Here is a 16,954-nt window from a genome sequence, read left to right as displayed (position 1 = left end):
TTATCAAGGACAGAATGAGTAGGCACATTGATGAACACGGGTTATTGAAGAAGACTCAGCATGGGTTCTGTAAGGGAAGATCTTGCCTCACTAACCTGTTGCATTTCTTTGAGGGAGTGAACAAACGTGGACAAAGGAGACCCAATAGATGTTGTTTACCTTGACTTCCAGAAAGCTTTTGATAAAGTCCCTCATCAAAGGCTCCTTAGAAAGCTCGAGAGTCATGGAGTAAAAGGACAGGTCCTCTTGTGGATCAAAAACTGTCTGATTAATAGGAAGCAGAGAGTGAGTATAAATGGGCAGTCTTCGCAGTGGAGAACGGTAAGCAGTGGGTTGCCGCAGGGCTCGGTACTGGGTCCCATGCTCTTTAACTTGTTCATAAATGATTTGGAGTTGGGAGTGAGCAGTGAAGTGGCCAAGTTTGCAGATTACACTAAATTTTTCAGGGTGGTGAGAACCAGAGAGGATTGTGAGGAACTCCAAAGGAACCTGTTGAGGCTGGGTGAGTGGGCATCAACGTGGCAGATGAGGTTCAGTGTGGCCAAGTGCAAAGTAATGCATGTTGGGGCCAAGAATCCCAGCTACAGATACAAGTTGATGGGGTGTGAACTGGCAGAGACTGACCAAGAGGTCAGTCTTGGGTCGTGGTAGATAACTCACTGAAAATGTCAAGACAGTGTGCTATTGCAATAAAAAAGGCCAACGCCCTGCTGGGAATTTTTAGGAAGGGAATTGATAACAAATCAGCCAATATCATAATGCCCCTGTATAAATCGATGATGCGGTCTCATTTGGAGTACTGTGTGCAGTTCTGGTCGCCGCACCCCAAAAAGGATATTATAACATTTGAGAAAGTCCAGAAAAGGGCAACTAGAATGATTAAAAGGTTGGAACACTTCCCTATGAAGTAAGGTTGAAACGCTTGAGGCTCTTTAGCTTGGAGAAACGTCGCCTGCGGGGTGACATGATAGAGGTTTACAAGATAATGCATGGGATGGAGAAGGTAGAGAAAGAAGTACTTTTCTCCCTTTCTCACAATACAAGAACTCGTGGGCATTCGATGAAAGTGCTGAGCAGTCGGGTTAAAACGGATAAAAGGAAGTACTTATTCACCCAAAGGGTGATTAACATGTGGAATTCACTGCCAGAGGCAGTGGTGGCGGCTACAAGCATAGCCAGCTTCAAGAGGGGATTGGATAAAAGTATGGAGCAGAGGTCCATCAGTAGCTATTAGCCACAGTGTGTGTGTGTGTGTGTGTGTGTGTGTGTATATAATTTTTTTTGGCCACTGTGTGACACAGAGTGTTGGACTGGATGAGCCATTGGCCTGATCCAACATGGCTTCTCTTATGGTCTTATGTTCTTATATCTGTAGTATGTAGATGTTGTATCACTGGGAAATCTCTAGGCTCCACCTGAAGGCTGGTAACCCTGACATCTTCCAAGTATCCAGTCCAGGGGTCTGGTAACCCTGACATCTTCCAAGTATCCAGTCCAGGGGTGGCCCATGGGTGACACCCATCCCTCACAGTGGTCAAATCTGGCCCCCAAGCAATTTCCTTCTCTTGCTTTCTTTTCTAGGGCTGCTGCTGTAGCCACACCTTTACTTGCTTTTTCCTTCAGTGTCTCTTAGCTTCCTGCTTCTTTCCTCCCTCCTTTTCTCTCTCTCTCTCACTCACACATACACAGAGTCAAACAGAGAGCTCTGTGGCTGCTTCATGTGGGAGAGATACAAAGACAAGCCCCCCTCTCTCACCCATCCTCTTTGGCTTCCTTCTCCTGAGCTGCTGCTCCTCTTCTGGGGAGCAAAAAGAGAAAACAAAGTTGAAGTCCATGGCAGTTGTAAGGCCAACAACATTTTATTCCAGGTATAAGCTTTTGTGTGCAAGCTCACTTCGTCTTTGGAGGAAGGGTGGATGGATGGATTCTTCTGACAAGGACAATGTACATTGAGGAAATTATTTTGGCTTATTCTGAAAAGTTGTTTTAAAAAAGATTGGATTTCTCTGCTCCTATCTGGATTTATTTTCTTCCATAAAGACCCTGATTAGGAATTAGAACATTTGGATTGGTCCTTATATCTTGGAGAGTGGAGTGATATCAGATGCCAAATGATAATAGCACACATTGGTAAGGAGACAGGAAAACTAGCTCTCAGTTCAGTCCTGAAGAATGCATGGCCCTGAGCTCCGTTATCAATTTCAATTCAACAATATCTCTTTCTAATTTTCCTTTGAAATTCTTGTCTAAGAGCACTGCTATTCTTAGGTCAGCAACTGAATGTTGTGGTTTCTAATGTCAGACCATTTATTCTTCTGAACTGAATCCTCTTGGATGGAATTGAGACCTAGGTTTCCTGTCTCATTACCAGAGGTGGAATCTCCATGCCTGCTACCCCTCTGTGTTATCACACCTAATCCAGTCAAGCCTGCTATCATCATTCACCTGCTATTGCCGTTCAATATCTGAAATCACCTTTATAAAGTAAAACTGGTATTTGGTTTTACATTTTATGGCACACATGGCCCAGCCCAACAAAGTGAAATTTATGTCAGATCCATCCCTCATAACAAATGAGTTTGACACCTCTGATCTAGTCTGCACTGAGTCCTTTTTGGAAGGAAAACAAATCAGCAAACAACCCCGCACTGTAGATTTTAAAGGTTAGAAAGTAGTAATGAGAACACAGAATTGTGAGGCTGACAGACATCTAAATATAATTGTCATATAGTCTAGAAATGGACATGGACAGAAATATATGGGGTCCTGGGGAAAGAAGAATTAATGGACCTGTACTTGTCCTGCTCATTGTCTATGCCAAATGATAGCCAAACAGTGTGATTCCTGCAGGACAAATCAGCAGGAACAGCTGCTTTCTCTCTCTTCTGCTTACTGCATCCTGCATCCGTGATTCTTTACCCTGTCCTCTGAAAATCAGAAGAGGAAAAATCATATGGTGTGACAATAACATAGTTGTACTGCTTTTGCTATAGCTGGGGATGGCAGCAGGAATACTGCTGTGATCACTTGGGGAAAACAGAGAGGTAGAGAGGCTAGCCCATCTTTCTTCCTGGCACATAAGCTTTCTAGATGCCAATTTTTTATAGGGAGGCTCATCAATAAGGAGTTGTTCCCATGATCTTCAATCTGAAATCTCTATCAAATACCTCCCCTGTCCATTTGAATTTGCTCTTGGAGGCACCCGAAAGACAGAGGCTTGCTCTTGTCTGGATTATTGATTGCTGAGTTTAATCACTCTTTACTTTTATACTGCCTGCTGCCAAGGATGGAGTAGGCTGTTTCCCAACTGAGTCTGCATAATCAAAGCTTCTGGCACTAACTCCTTTGGTGCAGTAAAATATTTGGAAAACAGACATCAGTTGCCTTTGTGCTATTGGGGGAGCATCCAGATGATGTGTCAGAATTTGTCAGTGTAAAGAGTGTTGTAAACATTTAGAGCTAAGACTTCTGAGGTAGGTTGTGATTATAAAGGACAGGTATTGTTTATTTAAAACATTTTTATGCTGCCTTTCCATGCAATTAGGGTACACAAGGTGGTGAACAAAATATTAAAGCATTTAAACAATTAAAATACTATTAAAATTATAAAAATCAACTAAAAACACATGAACAAACACCACTAAAAAGAGGGCCAATAACTGTTATTGGGGGTATGCCAGACAAAAATGGTGGAATCAGCTGCCGGAGGAGGTGAGGGCCCTGCGGGACCTTGTTCAGTTCCGCAGGGCCTGTAAGACGACCCTCTTCCAGCTAGCTTACACCTAGCTAAGATGAGAACTCAATGTAGCTTGCCAGACTTCTGTTTTATATATATTTGGATTGTTTATTAGTTTTAATGTTTTATCTGTTTTAAATGTTTAACTGTTTACATATTTAAATATTGTTCAATTTTTATGTTCGACTAATTGTTGGAAGCCACCCTGAGCCACTTGTGGGAAGGGCGGGATACAAATCCTAAATAAATAAATAAAACGAAAGAGTCTACACCTGCTGACAAAAGACACCAAAACAGGGTTGACTCTATCTGGGGAGGAAGATCCAAAGTTCTGGTGCCATGACAGAGAAGGCCCTTTCTGGGGTCAATACCTGTCTATCTTCAGATGACAGGAGCAACTAAAGCAAGGCCTCCAAGGATGACTGGGGTGAGCAGGTAGGTTCATATATGTAAGAAGGCAGTCCCTAATATATGTTGGCCCCAGGCCCTGCAGGATCTTAAAGGTCAATACCAGCACATTCAATTGAGCCCAGAGCAAATTAGAAATCAGTGTAGGTGGAACAAGACTGGAGTGATATGGTCCCTTTGACTCCAAGACTGGAGTGATATGGTCCTGTGTTAAATACTGGGTTCAGTGGAAAGAATGAGGATTCCCAGAGTAGTGATCAGCATCTTTTACTCAAGTGATTTCAACTATATACAAGCATGCAAATCCCCAGACCTAGGCCTGGATATATACAGTAAGAGTGATTTCACACTAGGGCTTGTTCCTGATGGAGAGCCCTTTTGCCCCTGGGGCTTCTCTCCATTTTTGCATAAGCTGCTGCAGAACTGCAAGTTGGCATGCCACTTTTCCATAGCAAGCAGAAACCGCTTGTCAGAGGATCTCACTTGCTGCAGAATAGCAGCACGCCAACTTGCAGCTCTGGGGCAGCTTGTGCGAAAATGGAGAGAAGCCCTGGTAGCAAAAGGGCTCTCCATCTGGAACAAGCCTAATGCAAAATCAGTATGAGACGCCACCCCACTGTAGACCCATAGGTGCATTCAAACTTCACCTTAGTTCCTCTATAGGTAGTCCATGACAGCCTGGCCAATCGGACTGCAGCAGTTTCAGTCCTACCTCTCCATTGTCTACAGGGTTGAAGATCACACAGTGCTCACATAAACAAGCCCGGGCATAACAGCCTGTGAATGCTTCGCTGCAGCATCCAGTACCAACTGTAGCTTCTGGATAGTTTTCAAGGGCAGCCCCTTGTACAGCACTTTTCATTAATCTACTCTAGATGTCACCAGGGCATGCAGCACAGTGGAATGATTTTTGCTGCCCAGGAAGGCCCACAGTTGGCTTACCAGCCAATGCTAGCAAAAAGCATCCCTGGGCATCACTGCCATCAGTTTTGCTAACAAGAGGCCTGGGTCCAGGAGTGTCCCCAAGCTATGAACCTGCTCCTGTACAAGGAATGCAACACCATGCAGAGCAGGATGACCCATTTGGGGCCAGGCCAGTAGCATTGGCATTTTTGTTGCCTGGCCTGCCATGGCACAAATACCTGCCCTCAAACTGATTCCTGGAGAGGCTAATCTTAAAAAGGCTCCCCTGGGATAGTATATGACACAGTAGTTTAGAGTGCCAGACTAGGATCTGGGAGACCCATGTTCAAATCCCCATGAAAGCTTGCTGGGTGATCTTGGGCCAGTCACATTCTCTGCCTAACCCATTTCACAGCAGCCAAGAAGGTCAGAGCTCCTGCTCCGGCTGCAACACCACTGAGGATGTTCTCTGCAGCTGAGAACGAAACGTCTGGAAGAAAAACGTTCTCCAGTAGAACACGGCACTTGAGCCCGAAAGAGTCTACAAACCCTAATGATGTTACCAGCCATGAAAACCTGAAATCTTTGCTGACAAAGACAGTTTCATCGAAAATGACATACAATTTTTTTTCAAACTAGATTTGTGGATAAATATCTCTAATTACTATCTTCAGTGTCAATTGCACATTTTTTTGGCCTTAGAGAGAAGTTCTTCATAAATATGGAAATGAAATACTTGAGAACCTAACCATTTACTTTCAAAAGTACATTGCAGAAGACAGACACACAGACATCTGAACTTTTAACCAAAAGAAGAAAGATGGAGTACTACAAAAAACAAGGCTACTGATTTTCTCAGGAAGGGAATGGGCATTCTTAATTAGAAATGCTGAATTTTCTTTATGTAGGAGAAATTTCTATGCACACAGAGATTTCTCAAAGCATTTCTCCCCTACCCTAATCAAGCCAATTATATTTTGCATTCTACCTCTGCATCCTGACTCCCTTCTTTGCAACCCCCTTCCTACCATCTGACTGGGAAATAAAGGCTCAGAGATCTCCATTCCTACTTGCACCTGACAAAGGGAGCTCTGACTTTTAAAAGTGTATATGCTGGAAATCTTGTTGGTCTTTAAGATGATACTGGACTGGAAGTTTTTAAAGTCCTTCAATCATAGGAGAATGTCTGCTTCTTTAATAAAAGGATGCCACCGAGATCTCATAAGACTACACTGTGAGATTTTTGTGGCCATTTTGTGGGTTGCTAGGCAACCACAACTAACATTGCTGAGGATTCTAAGCCTATGTTAGTGTCACAATAGGATGCTGGGGAGAGACTGCCAAATAGGTAAAACAGGGTGCCCAACATGGGCCTGTGGGTGTCATGTGACCCACTGACCCTTTTCCAGGCACGAACCAAATACTTTTAGAAATTGGGCAGGGTGAGGAGGGGCTTTTACCTCACAGGACTTCTGATTGGCTGTGCTGATTTTTTAAAAAAGTTGTTTCAGCAGCTGCCAATGGAGTACAAAGACCTTCATGTGGGTATGCAAGAAAATGGTCTTAAATTAGACAGGGGTCATTCTGTAGAAAAAGAAGTGCCAGAGCTCATTAGCAGAACTCATTTGCATAATTCATTTGCAAATGCCACACACCCCTGACATCACTGGAAGATGTACTGAATTATACCAGCTAAGCATCTACCTTGAAATGCTTCTTGAATTATAATTGCCATAATAAAACCTTACTCCCATCATGCTTTTTAAATTACTTTCTCCTATGTGGCCACAGTGGCATGGTGAAGATTTCCATCTATCCTCTTTATATCTTTTAGTTATTCTCACTTTTTTTTGTGGGGAAAATAAGAGAAAGTTTGTCAGATCTTAGAGTTCAGCAAAATTCTCACAGGGGGTTTGAACACTGGAGCCTAGAAGCAAGTATTTGGGGTGGCAGGGGGGAGAGAAAGAGCACTATAAAATATAGAGGTTCCAGAGCTCCGCTCCTGTGAGCTTCTGCCCAAAATGAGGCCTGAAAATAGGTATCCTGTTAAACAGAGTTGCTACCTGAAATGCTGAAGCTGATTTGCAAAGCTTGCCATTGTGGGTGGGAGTGTGAGGCAAAGGCTCAGGGAGTTTGGAAGAGATGAGGTACAGACTGCTAGGGGAGACCAGTAGGCACCAGGAGAACCACAGGATCACTGTGGTAGATTTGAGATAGAGAGTACAGGAAGATTGAAGTGAGCATAAACTTGATAAAAGGGTGTTCAGTGATGGAATTTGGGACTGGATTTGCTGGCTGGTGGGAGGCAGAGAAAGATAATATGCTGGAAAGCAAGAGAAGGAGATGGGGCATCTGCCTGTACTGAAGTTTTTATACTCAGTGGTGGTGGTGGGAGATCTGGAAAAGAAACCTAATATAAAATGCAGGCTGAAATTTGGGATATTTATCCTATGTTTCCCACCCTTGTCTGAATCTTGTGATGGTTGCAAGGGCTCAAAGATTTTGACACAAGTGCCCCTATTTGACAATTAATTCAGGAAGGAGGCTATTTTGTTATTATCGGATTAATCTGATCAGTATATTTGAATATCAGGTGATGACTTTATAAGCACCAATCATTTGATCTAGGATGATCTTTGAAGTCAAGAGAGAAGCCATGAGGCAGGGAGCTCACTTAATTCCTAAGGGAATTTTATAATGTTTTGCTTCCTTTTGTTGCTGGAACATGATCAGGAGATGGAGCCTGGCATCATAGCCCTGGGTCTATGGGGCATCATGGGGTAACAATGACATTGAAAATAGCAACTCCTGGTGACTGACCCCACCTCTGCTTCTGCTTGGTTCGATCAAAGACATTTTAACATTACCAAGAAAAGGGAGCATTACATTCTCTACAACATCATTCTTGTTGACCAGCATCACTTCCAAATCTGAGAGACTGCCTTATAAAGCACAACACCATCATTAATCCAGCTAAACTGCATCCAGCTCAGTTATATGGGGTACTTCAGCAGTGGCAGCCATGTTGTCTTAGTCTTCCTGGATCTTAAGAGATTTCCATGTTGAACTCTGACAGACTTGCTCAGCACATTTCAGCCTGGTGAACTGTGCCCACATTTCTGAAGAACAGCTATCTGTGTATGTGATGTGGGTTGAGATGCCCACAGATGCCAACTCAAAAGACAACCTTGTTATGCAAAAAGCTCCTGCAATGCAAGTGTAAACACTGGGATGTTTTGTGAACACTTTCAAACGCTGACTTACAAAGGAATGGACTGGAGGGAAGAAAAGCAGAAAGCCTGAAAGTGAGGCTTTGAAAGAGACTACATTATTGTATCCTTGCTTATTCCTTATCCTGCAATCCCTTTTTAAATAAAATTCAAAAAAAGGATGCACTGCTTTGAGTCTACCTTTATTTTCCATTGGAAATTTAATTAGCAGGAGACATCTCCCCTCTTTCCAAGTGGAAACAGACAGGCTTGTTTAGGGTAATTGGGCAACCACCACTCGTTGAAAGCCCTGACTCCCGAACTGCCATTTCTCTACAAAAGGGCAGACTGTGACACTACAGCTGACTCCATCCATGATCAGAATATGAAAATATGAAGAAACTGGCTGTTAGACATCATCACCACCATATAATAAGCTTCCCAATGTGTTCTACAACGTGGTCTCTCAGATTCAGCTGAAGCCTTCTACCAACAACACTTCAGCCAACAACAAGGTGGTGGTGACAGCCATGGCTGGGTTGGGCAGCATGTGGTGGGGCTGCTCTGAGGGAGGGGGCAGCCAGCCACTGATGTAGCCTTAAGGGAGACAGGCCACCGATGTCGGTGTTGCTGGAGCCGGTGCATCCACAACCCCCAGTGCACACATCTGGGCGATGGAAGACTTCAGGGTGCATGCCCAACTCTCCTCCCTCCCTGCTGGGCTGCCCACACTGGCAAGAGAAGAGCAGAAAGGCCTCCACTGCCATACCTCACCACCATGGGCAAGGAAGCGACAGCTGGGGGTGTGTGGCAGCATAAGGATGGAGGGGGGCAAGCTGCAGGGCAGCCCCTCGCACCAGGATGACTCACCTAGTGTGCCAAAAAGCCAGGCACTGGCCCTGGTGTCAGCAAGCAATACTCCAAAAATGGCACTCGTTATATAATTGCCTCCACCTACCTTCATATTCCATCTATACTGTTTCTCAAGTGTGGTCCCTATCCGCAGAGAGCTAAATCTACAGACTGAGGCCACACTTACCCAAAACAGATTTTTCTACAAACTTGAAGGACTCCCTAGATTTGCAGAAAACCCTAAAATTTTAAAAAATACATTGGAGGGGTTAAATTCCTTCCTCTTTCTGCTGGGACCCTCAACTTTCCATTGAGGGGCCCAGCGGTGCCACCAGCTGTGGTGCTGTTGCGGGGAAAACCTATTCATACATTACCAATTTCTGCCGGATCAATAACGGAGGCCGCGGAAACGAGGAATCAGGAAAACAGCTTCTTTATTTAACGTGCATAAGCGCTCTATGCACGGGCATCAGAGAGAGAGTCTGGACTCTAAACTCTGAGCAGCGAATTACAGTTGCCTGCCACCTTTTATTGGGTTTCTTCACCCCAACTGCCAACTCAAAACACTCATGTTCTCCTTCTTGTGGGAAGGTGCCTACGTCACATTTTAATCACATTTCAGGTTGTTTTTCAGCTTTCTGGGCCCCTGTTAGGGCTTCTGTAAACCCTTGTTCCCTTTTTCTAGAAACATTTCACCCACACACACACATCTTCTTGCTCCATTTCCAGCACCTGTCACGGTTCCTTTTAGGCTTCTTTCCACCGCTTTCACCCTGCGGTTTAGGAAGGTCAATGACCCTTCACAGTTCCCTTTTCTCTCTGCAAGCTAACACTCCTTTGCTACAAACTGCTTATAGAAGATTATTTCTCAAAAGCACTTTCATATATTTCTAGCATCGCTAAAGCCGTATATATTGATTACATATTTGTACTGCTTTTGGCCTGATGCCACATTTCCCCTCTTTCAAACGGAGTTTGATTACTTATCATGACATCCACAAACCATCACACATACTAAAACCAACCTATTAAAACCAAACATCAAACCCATACTCAGAAACGCATCTGGAATACATTTGGTAACCATTACAATCATGGATCTCTCAACTCGATCAGCTGGCTGTTGCTTGAGGAATTTCTTCTTCCCGGAGTGTAGAGCAATCGAGCTCCCTAGCTGCAGTCGCACAGGAGTTGACCGTTCTACGCCCAGGGGGAGTCGTCTCCGATGCCTGTGGAATCCTGCCATTTCCGGTAGGCCAGGATCCAGAGGGCGTTGCCTGTGGAACCTCACTGTTGCCGGTGAGTGAGGTCCAGAGGTCGGGCTTCAAACAACCAGGTTTGGAAGCAAAACTGCACCTAGAAAGCCTATCTAGGAAAACTTTGGTTAAAACTGCATAGCAAAACAAAATCAAGTTCACTACAAGCTTATGCTATCATCATATAGCATATTACACTTCTTTCTGGGGCTGGGTTTCCTCATCTTAGCAATCTTCCAAAGGGCCTTTCATGAATAACATCACAAAGAACTAAATCTTCTCTCTTACTTAAGCATCACAATATATGGGCAAGGCACTAAGCAATGCGTCAAGCTAAAACCAGCTCGGAGCACATTCAACTACTTAACTCTTCCCAGGGACCAACCTATCTCTTCCCTTCTTCTGCGGCGAGCTCTTACTAGCAAAGGAAAGGCATTTTTTCATTTTAAGCGCAAAAAGCAAATAAATCAAAACTACTTCAAAAGGGGTCCCCTCTTCGTGACTTCACAGCAGGGGTTTAACAAGCAGGATCCTCCTCCAAGCCTTCTTCTTCCTGGAAAAGCTTCCTGAGGTTCAAAAGGGCAGAAGCCGCTGCTTCTTCCTGGAGTGGCTCTTGTGGACTCTCATCTATTTCGGGGGCCAGGCCGGCTGCTTCATCTATGCCTTCTCCATTTCCGTGGTCAGCTTTCTCTGGTGCCGCGTCAATTCCAGCTCTTACGTCTGAGACCTCGTTCCAAGCTGTATGGTTTCGCTTGTAGGGGGCTAGATACCATCCTGTGGCCACTTTCATGACTCTTGGTTCACGCATCGCATGCCAGTGGTGGTCGAGCACTCCCCTTCGGCCTCTTCCTCTGTCGCGAAATTGGGGAGGGGCGTCTGGGCACGAATGGATCCAGTGCCCCCTTTCGCGGCAAAAGGCGCACTCGTCGCGTGCCAATGATGGTCGCATGGCCCTGGGCCTACCCGGACGTCGGGGCATCTTTCCCTCCTGATCGTCTGGGGGTCCTCTGCTTCCACCACGACCCTTTGAGGTCTTCTTTCCTGTCTCAAGGTCTTCCTGGGCATCTTTAAACTCTAGGGCTTCATTCAGCTCCTTAAACATAAGAAACCGTTCCTGCCCTTTGATTTCGAGGTTATAGGTGCCTTCTCGAGTGCCGAAGGTCTTCGCAATGGTCTTCTTCCAGTGCTTCTTCCCAGCTGGAGCCGCTGTCTTTCTGGCTCGTCCCTTACGACCAACTTTAGGGGACCTACCTTCTCCCAGCTCCTGGCTCCCGTCAAGGCTGACATCAATCTGGGCCTCCTGCGGTGGAGGGGACGATGCCATCTTCTCTCACTCTTCCAGCAATGGCGTTTAGCAACTGCACAAGAGAAGAAGCTTATTTAACAAATCTCACAGTCAACTCTTTATTTTCCTGGGCAAGCAAGACCCCAATTTAGCCTTTTGCTGCTTTTCTTCACTTTTGTGGAGCCAAACTTGGTAGCTGCAAAAGTAGCGACGGTAAAAGTCGGACAAGAAGATTTGTCTGAAAATGGAGGTAGGGAGCCGGACAAGAAGGTTGTCTGACTCCTAGCGGGGACAAACGCCGGAGCCTCAGGGTTCAGCCTGCTTCTGCTTTTGCTCTGTCCCTCAGCTGTGCTGCAGCCTTTATTGTTTTTCAGATACACGGTCTCGACTGGCCCTTCTTCCCCAAATCGGTAGGAAACTTCAAATGGGTCAATCCACACAATCAATTCTGCAGGAATGCTGTCCTGGACATCCTCTACAGTCAGTCCACTTCTTTTGACAGCTAATTCTACTACAGAGTCTCTGGTCTTCCCTATCCAAATACAGCGATAGGCGGACCCCCTCAGGGGTGTCTCTGGGTACCAGTGGCCTTCATATTTCCTCTCAAGTAGCTGCTCTAATTCTTCCCTAAAATGGTCAACCCGCCTTCGTGGGAGCCAATCGTACAGGTAAAAGGTGATAACACTTAAGGCCTCCCTAACCTCTTGATACATGCCTAACGGAGATAGAGGTTGCCCTGAATGCCTCCAAGCCTAATCATGGGTCGGAAGTTGGGAAAGGGCATCACGTGGCTAACGTGGGTTTCCTGTGCCAACTGATGCAAGGGGCAGGGGTCTGAAGGACCAAAAAGGCGGGGAGCCTTGCATTGGGCTTAAAAAAGGCCCGCTCCCTACTACTAAGGGCAGCAGAAAACGCTGCTCTATCTAATTCCCAGGGGCTTCCTAACTAAAGTGCCTTGTCCAAGAGGTGACCATTCGGAGATGCCACACCCGGCAATTACATACCACTCAAACTACACACCCACATTCATTTAATGATGTGCAAGTTCAAGTAACACACGGCCGCCGGACCCACGAAACATGAACATGGCAATCCCATTACAATCATAAGACAAAGTAAAGCACAGTTTCCCTGGTTAACAGATAGCATCTTTTGGGGTCTCCAGGAATCTCTCCTGGGGCAAAACACATACATTTTTATTGCAAGTTGCTAGGTAGCTGATTCACACCCACGCTCAGAAAAAACGGGAAGTGCCAGTGTGAATCAGCTACCCAGCAGCCCGCTCCCCCCCGTTTCCTCCGAGCGAGGCCAGGGCTATGCAATACTGCAGAAATATTTCACATCACCACAAGCAGCCTTTACACTGCCCTGCTGCTTCTATCAATGTGAATCGTTGACTGCTCTAATCTTAATTTCTTCCTTCACTTCCAGCGCAGGCATCCGCCTGGCTACAGAGGAAGTTTTTCTCCAGGGAACACCTGGTACTACTCACTCCAGTGTCATCCAAATACGCACATGCATTATCTCCTCGCACAAGAAACTGATCAGCAAACTCTGTGCCATTTTGCCATTTCCACACCAGGCCTGTCGGTCTGGAGAGGCCAATCCAGTGGTGTACAGGGCGAGTCAGGTTTACTAGAAAACTCAGATCCCATTGTGAATCAATCAATGCCAAAGTGGCACCAAAGGTGGAGCATTTAGCCTCACTACTATTCCAATCCCTTTCATCTTCAGATTTATAATAACATCTCCCATGGTACCCAATCCAGTGTTGTGGGCAGGCAGTGGTGCCAAGAAAGGGGCATGGTGAGCAAGGCTGTGCCTTTTGGACAGCCATTACAATGATAATTATAAGCAGAACTGCACCCACCAGGGGAACTGCTAAAGATTTCTGCTTCCATAATACACTTCGGGATCCTACAGCTATTGAATGCTGCTGCGGGGACCCTTCTGGGACATCTAAAAAATCCAAACTCCTCATTTTTCTCCAGGAGTTTATCTATGCCACAGTCCTATTTATAATCCACCCCAAACTCAGACCAATGATTTGTCGAGCTGCCCTTGGCCGCATTAGTCCGAGTTTGAAATAAACCCAAAAAAAGGCGACTCGTCAAATCCTCAGGGGCGGCCCAAGGCTGGGTGGTAATTCAACCTCTAAACTCCCTGGGGTGGCTGTCCGACCTTTGATCTTCCAAGCCAGTAGGGGACCCTCCCGAGTTTTCCTTAGGAAGCACCACCGTGTGCGTCCTACGCCTCCAGTCGGGCCCCTGATTTGACCTCCTAGCAACCAAGCAGTCGTCTCCCCCTGTTCTCCTACCCACAGGCGGATATTATGCCTGTGCCTATGGCGCGGTGAAGTGCACCAGCAAAGGGTCAGCAATCCTGGGGTATTGATCCAGGGTCTTACCAACCTACGGAACCTCTGACGGGGGCTCCAGTGAGGCTGATCCTGCAACTGAAAGTCTGGGGAGGGATTCATACGGTTGTACTAGCGAGGTATCGTCGAGGTACTGGCCGACTATCTGGCAGACTACCGCTTTGGTATTATAGGGGTCCCACCCAGCATCCAAAGTCGCTACGTACCAGGCCAGTTCAGGCTCGACCTGTGGGCTAAGGCTAAGTGAGCTCTTTCCTTCAGAGCAGCGCTTACAATTTCGTGAGTGAAAATCCTTCACAGCTAATGGGTGCTGGGCAATCAGGGGGGACCAATTCACCGCCCTCTTACTGATTACTGGATGGGCAGTTTGGGATTTAATCTCCCAGGCACAGATGCGATCCCCCTCTTTTTGTCTAAGAAAATACCACCGCGCCCAGGCGCCACTCCCCCCAGTGAGAGTCTTCGCTCGTCGCTTAAGTAGCCACCCAGTTGTTGTATCGTTGGACCCTTCCCACAATTGGACCCGAAGGTAGGGGCAAAGGGCCTCTTCCCAACAGAGGGACAATTTATTTGGGGTGCGCACCCAGGGACGAACTATATAATAAAACTTATCGCCTGGAGCCCGGAAGTCACAATCTTCCCAATCGTAGAAATGCCTCCCCTCTTCCCTGGTAAGGGAGGGAGAACACATATGGGAGCCTATTCAGCCGCTTCTCTGTGGTCCCGGCCCACCGTGCTTACGCAGGCGGGAAACGCGGTACTGACAGATCCGCTATCCCTTCAACCCGAAGCACCGTCGCAGACACACACAATACTTCGTATTGAAGCAACAGCGGACCCGTCGCACATCAAGCACGCATCAGGCATACCAGACAGACTCTATTGCATTAATAAAACTCTTAAGTAATGAGGAGGCACAAAACCCTCCTTTCTTTCCCCACTTTTTGAAAGCTCTGGAAGAAAAGTGGGGTACCTTGCCAAAAACCTGTGGCAGGATGGCAAGCACAAAAACAGCAGGGGCGTCCCCCAGATTATAAGTACACTTATGGTTAACCAAAGAGACAAAACATTTTAGACATATTAGACACACAATTTCCCCTAAACATTAAACACAAAACTTTCCCCAAATGGAAGAAGAGGCGGCCTCTCCCTGGCGGGTGACTCAGCCGTTTTATTTTTCTTCTGTACTCAGTACCCTACCTATAGGAGGCAGAAGGGTCGATGGCGTCCCTTCCCCTCTTCGAATGCAGCCCGTAGCCTAGTGCAGCGGCTGCATGCGGAACCGACTAAGGCCCGCCGGCAGAAGGGGCTAATACCTTCCCTTCTCCGTCGACCAGACACTGTTAGAAGGCCGCAGGCGGAAGGCGACTGTGTCCCATCCCGCTCTGTGGGTCCTGCGAGTGCTGCTGAAGCGGGGTGTTCCTGCCCGCCCCTCACCGGAGGTGGGCTGTCAGGCGACCCGGTATGGTCACCTACCCGACCATCACGGAGAGGTTCATTACTGCAGTCAGGCTATTATACGTAAAAGAAAGCTACGTTGAGCACAAGGTCCAAAAAAAAGTTGCCACGCCCTTGTGGTCAAGGTACTAGGTTGGGGTTCAAGACTCACGCCCCGGGGTCTTCTAAGCAGGGCTGGTTCCTGTTGCCCCGTTCCGCTAGGTCGATTAGGCGTGGTCGAAGGCAGCCGGCGACGGGGGAGACTGAGGACGGTCAGCCCAAAACAGGGCCGGTGGCCACTACCGTTGCTCCAGTCCCACCAGCCAGCAGCCGCAGTCGGCCAGGCTAATAGAAAGGGGCTGAAGGCCCCAAACCGGCCCAATGCACCAAATTATGTTGCGGGGAAAACCTATTCATACATTACCAATTTCTGCCGGATCAATAACGGAGGCCGCGGAAACGAGGAATCAGGAAAACAGCTTCTTTATTTAACGTGCATAAGCGCTCTATACACGGGCATCAGAGAGAGAGTCTGGACTCTAAACTCTGAGCAGCGAATTACAGTTGCCTGCCGCCTTTTATTGGGTTTCTTCACCCCAACTGCCAACTCAAAACACTCATGTTCTCCTTCTTGTGGGAAGGTGCCTACGTCACATTTTAATCACATTTCGGGTTGTTTTTCAGCTTTCTGGGCCCCTGTTAGGGCTTCTGTAAACCCTTGTTCCCTTTTTCTAGAAACATTTCACCCACACACACACATCTTCTTGCTCCATTTCCAGCACCTGTCACGGTTCCTTTTAGGCTTCTTTCCACCGCTTTCACCCTGCGGTTTAGAAAGGTCAATGACCCTTCACAGTTCCCTTTTCTCTCTGCAAGCTAACACTCCTTTGCTACAAACTGCTTATAGAAGATTATTTCTCAAAAGCACTTTCATATATTTCTAGCATCGCTAAAGCCGTATATATTGATTACATATTTGTACTGCTTTTGGCCTGATGCCACAGTGCCAGAGCCCTGGAGCCACTGCTGGGCCCAACTGCAGTGGCAGAACACAGGAAGTGTCACTGAGTCTGGCTGCAGAAGGTAGCAGGGGCTGGCCAGAGCTGTAGCATACCAGGGAGCTACTCTGGGAACAGCAGAAGCAAACACTGGGAGCTACTATGGGCTCAGCAGCAATGGTAGATGCTGGGAGAGGTTTTGGACCTGGCAGCACTGGCAGATACTCAGAGAGGCTCTGGGTCCAGCCACAGTGGATGCCAGTAGATGGTCCAGGTCCAGACTCCATGGCAGCTGCTCCAGGCTTGCAGTGGTTTCCAGGCACCGACATTAGGATCAAAGGTAAGGAATAAGAAGAGGAGAAGAGAAAGAAGGGGGGGATTGTCGGGGGGGGGGGGAGAGAACGATGGGGATTGTCTGAGGGAGGGGGAAAGAAGTGAGAGATTGTCTGTGGAGAGAAATAGATGGGAAAGAGAGTGGCAGATTGTGAAGGGG

At 46.8% G+C, this 16,954-nt stretch overlaps 1 protein-coding gene and 1 pseudogene across 1 annotated transcript in view; both read right to left on the bottom strand.

The window, feature by feature from the left end:
- The window catches only part of SHISA4 (shisa family member 4), a 30,019-nt gene that overhangs the window by 8,355 nt on the left and 4,710 nt on the right, over window positions 1-16,954 (bottom strand). The gene's annotated exons all lie outside the window — the stretch shown is intronic.
- Window positions 10,526-15,510, bottom strand: LOC132567793 (C-type lectin domain family 2 member D-like; annotated as a pseudogene).

The sequence above is a fragment of the Heteronotia binoei genome, chromosome 2 (assembly GCF_032191835.1).
Source record: "Heteronotia binoei isolate CCM8104 ecotype False Entrance Well chromosome 2, APGP_CSIRO_Hbin_v1, whole genome shotgun sequence".
NCBI classification, from domain to species: Eukaryota; Metazoa; Chordata; class Lepidosauria; order Squamata; family Gekkonidae; genus Heteronotia; species Heteronotia binoei.
The sequence above is the reverse complement of the archived record's forward strand: the minus strand, read 5'-3'. Positions and strand labels throughout refer to the sequence as shown.